This window comes from Pseudopipra pipra, chromosome W, assembly GCF_036250125.1.
Source record: "Pseudopipra pipra isolate bDixPip1 chromosome W, bDixPip1.hap1, whole genome shotgun sequence".
Taxonomy (NCBI): domain Eukaryota; kingdom Metazoa; phylum Chordata; class Aves; order Passeriformes; family Pipridae; genus Pseudopipra; species Pseudopipra pipra.
The window spans coordinates 5,218,170-5,224,657 of NC_087580.1; the positions used below are offsets into that span (position 1 = coordinate 5,218,170).

General features: G+C 49.7%; 1 long non-coding RNA gene across 1 annotated transcript; it reads left to right on the plus strand.

Annotated features, from left to right (window-relative positions):
• Positions 1-4,846: 4,846 nt before the first annotated feature.
• LOC135404498 (uncharacterized) lies at positions 4,847-6,098 on the plus strand. Its single transcript, XR_010425686.1, has 3 exons — positions 4,847-4,917; positions 5,126-5,226; positions 5,986-6,098. It is a non-coding gene; the product is annotated as an uncharacterized LOC135404498 (long non-coding RNA).
• Positions 6,099-6,488: the final 390 nt, after the last annotated feature.

Sequence of the window (6,488 nt, forward strand, 5' to 3'; positions counted from 1 at the left end):
CTCAACAGCCACAGGTGCTATTAAGCCGGTATTTGTTTATTTCGGCGCCGGACGTGCAGGGGATAGCTCCGCCTAACACGCGCGTGCCCTCACCATCCAGAGTGGGAGTCTGGCTAAAGCTGCGGCTGATCAAAACCTAACCAACCCTAGCGGCAGGAGTAAATGGGAAGCTGCTAAAAAGCCATCCCGGAACGTTTTCAGAGCTTGAGGACAAGACAGCAGCTGGGCGGGGGCCAGCAGCCAGGCAAGGTCCTCCCAGCGCAGCCTCTGAAGGGTTCCTTTGGCAGTCCCAGTTCAGGGTCAGCCCATGGTTGTACCCTGGGGGCAGATGAAATTAATTGGAAATGAACCCATAAGAGTCCAGGTGCTTTGCTAAGAGTCTCCCTGATAGAAGTGGCAGTGAAACCCTCAGCGTCTTGGGGGCCAGAAAAGCTGTGACCTGGCTCAGTTACAGCCCTGAGCAGGCTTTTACTCCTCAGGCCGTGTGGCTCAGGGAAGGTGTGGGAGCTCTGTCAGAGGATGACGAGCCCTTTGCCACCAGCACGGGGGGAGGTCCAGTGGCTTCCACCTGGCGGACGTGCCATGTGGGTTCCTGTGCCCAAGAACCATGTGGTTCCATATGGTTCCGTGGGGTTCCATGTGACCCCATGTCACAAAGGGGCAGAGATGTGGCACCCATCCGGTATCCTGAGGAGCGCGCCAACGAAAATCAGTTGGACAGAGTCGGCCTTCGGGATAACTCAGCTCCTTCCTTTGCTACTTGTGTGCCTGCCTTTTTTGGATGGTTTATTGTTTACTGACCATTTCTCCTCAACTTTCCTCCTCTTTCAAAGGTAATGCTTTGACTTTTGGCCCAGATCATAGAGCAGGGTATATGGGATAAAAGTATAGGCTGATTTATACCTTCCTAGCTGTAGGCTGAGCTGTTACAACTTTTAGAGGCTGGCCAGGTATGACCTCGGCTAGAATTCCAGTTTGCTGATTCTTGTTTTTTTTCCATAGCCTAGGATAGGTAAGCAGGGAGGTGACTGTAGTCTGAGGGGATGGGCTCAGCCCACCTTGATTGCTGTGGGAGGGAGGGAGGCAGAAAAAGGAGAGCAGCAAAGGCAGCAGTTAAAGTAGTGGCTGAAAGACGGTCACTCCTAGGAGGTGGGAAAGCCAGAGGGCTCTGTTGCTGAAGCAGTGTCAGGAGAGCAGCAGGGCCTCTTCAGAGAAGGTAACGTCCATTGGAGCATTTCAAAAGGGCCTTTGAACCCGCTGTGAGTTGGTGCCCCGCGCCTGATCATAAGGGCGTGAGCTGCAGCTCAGCAGCAGTTAGGAGCACCACTGAAAGACTTGGTGGGGGATGCCGTTCTGCGTTTATTTAGAGTTTTGATACTTTCGGTGAGCTACAGTAATTTCTTTGCAACTAGGTGACGGGATTGGTGCTGTTCTCTTTCTGGAGAGAAAGACATCCTTGGTCATCTAAAGCATTGCACTCTCTTCCTGAGAGAGGCAATGGCCACAGCAGGGAACGACTCCTGTGAGTAATAGCTTCACCAGCAGGTTTGGACTTTGTGAACTGCCACAGGCAACTGACATGGCTGGTGGTCAAATCCCAGAATGATGTGCTCCCAACCTAGAGTGATCTCTGGGATGTTTCCTGAGAGCAGTCAAACTGACCCCCGTGTTTACAATTAGACCCAGGAAAACACCTTTTGTCGCTCCTCTGACACTAGGTACAAGACTTGGAAAGCTGCCATTGCTCGTAGAGAGGTCTGCCATCCTTTGGGTTACCTTCCGTGCTCAGTATTTCCTTGTTTTCAACAAGTTACAATCAGGAAAAGGGATGGCTTCACTGATAATCCAGTCTAGAACTCTACTGAGAAAGGAAGGTAGCCTGCGGCCCAGAAACCAGATTGTGGGTTTGTTGGACTCTCAGCAACGTAAACAGGGAAATGGATTTTTCCAAAACAGTAAATTTAAATGGCACTGTTTAAGCTTCCCCTGATGTTGTTGGGTTGGCAGTTGAAGCAGATGGTCCTGAGTGCTCCTGTAGAGACCTCACTGTTTAAATATGCCTTTGTGCCTCATTTCGTCTCTTTTCAAATGGAATTTCCCTGCAGTCATTGCCGAGGGAATGACTCCGCCACAAAGGATCCTCTTTCCCCCAGAGAAGATTTGCATGGTCTGGCAGCAAAGACAGAGTGCTGGAGCAGGACTCCTCAATGTGGGCAACACATGCTTCCTTAACGCTGTCCTACAATGCCTGACATACACCCCGCCGCTGGCCAACTATCTGCTCTCCCGGGAGCACAGCCAGGCCTGTGAGTACTCTTAGGGACATCTCCCTGTGAATCTGTTCATCAAATCCCAAGGATTCCCAGAACCTGAAATTTGATTTAGGAGAAAAGCAGCCCTTTGTCAGCCCCAGAACTTGTGTTCTTTGTACACTCAGGAGCCACCTGTCCTATCCAGCTGTCTTATTCTTCAGGAAGGCACATCTTTCTAGCTCTGGGTCTCTATTCCTGCAAGTTAAAACCTCAGTTTAGCATTCCTCTGAAGAACATTTTCTATGCACTAAAACGTCCCGTGCTTGTTGAAACACTGGGAGGAGTGGCATATTACACTGGAGTGGGAGTGGAAGAAGAGGAGTATTCCACCACTAGGGATATTTTGCTAACCAGAGGACCTTCTCTCCCTCCCTCCTCAGGTCGCCAACAAGGCTTCTGCATGATGTGCATCATGGAAGCGCATGTTAACAAGGTCCTGCGTTCAGTCAGTGCCATCCTGCCTTGGGCTGTTCTCAGGGGTTTCAGATGTATGTGATTTCAGGTTCTTTGAGAGGTTTTCTTCCCTTCCTGTAGGAGACAACTACTAACTTCCTGTTTCTTAGTCATAGGAGAACATTTTCAGCTTGGCAGGGAGGAAGATGCCCATGACTTCTTATGCTGTACTGTCAATGCCATGCAGAGAGCTTGTCTGAGTGCAAGCAACGAGTAAGCACAAGCAAGTTACCTTTACAAAGTTCTGAGCCCTTTGGACTCCTTGATGTGGCCTCATCAAGGAAAACCTACAGCCGGGGCTTGGAGGAAGTAATGCTCTGTCTTACTACTTGTTTCCAGCTTGGACATATCATCTCAATCTACTACCATTGTCCATCAAATATTTGGAGGCTTTCTGAGATCCAGAGGTATGTTTCTACAACAGCTGCTCTCCTTGGCACTGCCTGTGCCCTTCTGTCTGCCTGTGCCCAACAGCTGGCCCTGGGACTAGCAGGACAGGTACAATGAGCACAAAGCAGTACCATCGTTCAGCTCACCATTGCTCGGCATTTTGATTTTTCCTTCCAGTCATCTGCTTCAGCTGCAAAGCCATTTCTGATTCCTATGAGGCCTTCCTGGATGTCCCCTTGGATATCAAAGTAAGAGGTTTTGCAGTTGTGCTTCAAGACATGGTAAGGCTTTTCAGAGTCAACACATTTGTCCTGAAAGCATATACTGTGAACACAAGAGGTCTTGGTCGTGGATGGGAAGGGGAACGGATGTTGTCCTCCTGCAGAGGCCATGGCACTGGTCTCTCTGTAGGTGCTGGCTTGAAGCTGGACAAGCACCCATTCTGCGCTCTGCACCCTTGACATAGCCTCCTCCTTCTTTCCTTTGCCCTCCTTCAACACCTGTCTGGCTTCCAGGCTGATGGGTTGGATTGTTTTCACTACTGATGACCGTACATAACATCAGTAGCTCAATGGCAGGTGATACAGAGAGGGAGCTCTTGATTGCCCCTGAGAACCTCTGGGACAGGGGAAATGTTCAGCACCACACTCTCTTTCTGGCTCCTTCTGGATACAGCTTGCAGATTCATGGCGGGTCTCCTCAGCATCAGCTACAGGGGTTTTCTTGTCAGCTCCTGGAAAATGTTTGGGCCAGGGCATTTGCTGTAGCTCAGTGCACCGATTTCTCAATTCTCCAGGCAGCCTCATCCCTCACTGCAGCTCTGGAGGACTTTGTAACACCGGAGCACCTGGATGGGGAAAACTGCTTTAAATGTAGCAAGTAAGATGATTACTAACAACATATTAACACGAGACTCTGTGTGAGGGGGCTACAAGTCATTGAGCAGAAGTCATCTTCTCGTGGAAGTTTACTGCACACTGATGAGACTCAGTTTTGTTTGTCTGGTTTTTTGGGGGAGGGGGGTTGGGGTTTTTTGTTTGTTTGTTTGTTTGTTTTAAATATGGCACCGAATTGCCTTAAAATAGCATAAGGATGCAGGAGACAAGAAAGGTTGTCTGACTGCCTTGGTGGAAGATAGGGTGCATTTCAGCGCTGTGCTCTGTGCTTGGTTTCAAGGTGTGAGAAGAATGTTGCCGCCACTAAGAGGTTCACTGTCCACTGTGCACCCAAGGTTCTCACTGTGTGTCTGAAGAGGTTTGACTGCTTCACTGGTGGCAAGATCAGCAAGGTGTGTACACTATTGGTGTGCAGCTTTCTCTTCAAGAAGCAGATTTCCTAAAGCAGTATGCTTGTCACAAGCTGCTTGTGTTGGGTTTTTTGGGGTCCCTTCTGGGGAGTGGAAAGTTCCTGTGGGAAGACAGGCAAGCACTGTGCTCTGATAGGGCTGCTTTGACTGAGAAGGGTTTCCTGCCACCCAAACGATGTTATGTTGCTTTATGGAAAACCAAGTGCTCATGAGCCCCAGAGATGTATTGATACCCCTGGACTGGCCCCTGCACTTGGTAGGCTATTTCATGTCACAGACCAGGGTCATTTCTGAGCCCTCTTGGTCTCTCCATAGGTTGTAGAGTATCCGGAGTACTTGGATCTTCGCCCATACATGTCTCAGGCAGATGGAGAAGCACTCCTCTACTCCTTATATGCTGTCCTGGTGCACAGTGGTGTCAGCTGTCATGGAGGACACTATTTCTGCTACACAAAGGTAAAAGAGCAACTTCCTTCCCAATGGGGAAAAATGTGTGCTGGGGAAGATAAACTTTCCTGTCAGTGTTACTGACAGCCAAAGTTTTGGGGCAGAAGGCCTCCTTAGTGGCTGGACTGCATTTGTTTTGACATGCTCTCGGTTTGGCAGTTTCCTACCTGTGTTTTTGGAGAGAAACCATGGAGAGATCCTTGCCTTTTTTTTACAGGCCAGCAATGGATTGTGGTACCGGATGGACGATGAATCTGTGCAGCTGTGTTCCATTGACACAGTTCTCAGGCAGCAAGCCTACCTGCTGTTCTATGCCAGGTAATAACCAGGATTCAAATAGGTTCAGAATACATTTCCTTTGCCTCATTTGCAGTTGTGCTTCTCACCTTCCTGAGTGTTTTTCTCATCAAATGAAATTACTACCTGCATCATTCAGTGCTGTCAAATCTGAACTACTCCGTGTCTGTCCTTTACTGGGCTTCAGGCTGCGGCCCGGATGGAATCTGCTACTTGCCTGGTCTCTGATGTTGACTCTTGTAGATAAGAGGACTTAAAGAGGACCTCCAGGAAAGATGGGGAGGCACCATTTGTCAGGGAATGTAGTGACAGGATGAAGGCTATCAGTTTTCAGCTAACAGAGGGCAGGTTTACATTAGATATTGGGAAGGAATTCTTTGCTGTAAGGGTGCTGAGACACTGGCACAGGTTGCCACAGCATCTGTGGGGGCCCCATCCCTGGAAGTGTTCAAGGCCAGGTTGGACAGGGCTTGGAGAAACCTTGGAATAGTGGAGGGTGTTCCTGCCCACCACAGCGGGGTGGAACAAGATAAAGTTAAAGGTCCCTTGCAACCCAAACAAGTCTGTGAATTTATGAAATGGAGGCTGTGGGAGGTATAGAGATGAGGTTTTTGTTGGGACAGAGGCAAACTTGGTGGGAAGACCCTAGCTGAGTTTCCCATTAGTGTCCTTGGTTAAGTCTTCTCTCTGTCATAGAAGCCTCTCTGAGAAAATGACTGAACCCCAGAGGAGGTTGCAACAACAGCTCTAAACTGAGATCACTCTTTTGTTTTTCTCCAGATGCTCTGATCTGAGAATTGGAGAAAGGCCTTCTTCCTCACTGGCACCATCACATGCCCCTTCCTTCCTCAGTCAGTGTGTGGCCAGCAGCAAGCAGGCGGGCTCTGTTGGACCACAGGCTCTGACTGGTAGGACTAAGGTAACTTTGGGGTCATGGGTCAGGGCATCAGAGGAAGAGTGGATTTCTTTCTGGGATCTCAGCATTTCTCTTTTGCCCCTCACACACCGCACCTTTCTTCACAGCCACAACACTGCTCCCTCTCAAAGCATCCCACCTGGATCCATCCCTTTTGTGCGCCTCTGGCCTTTTGGTCTTAGTAGCCCTCCAAAAGAGCCTTTTGGAGGCCCTAAACTGTCCTGTCCCAGAACTTGTAGGGGTTCCCCACTGCTCTGATCCTTTCAGGAGAAAAGGGCAGGAACTCTCCACAGCTCTCTTGGCAGGGCATGAAGGACACTGGCAGGGAGCGGTCCCGCAGCAGATTCCCTCTGTGGGGCAGGGATCT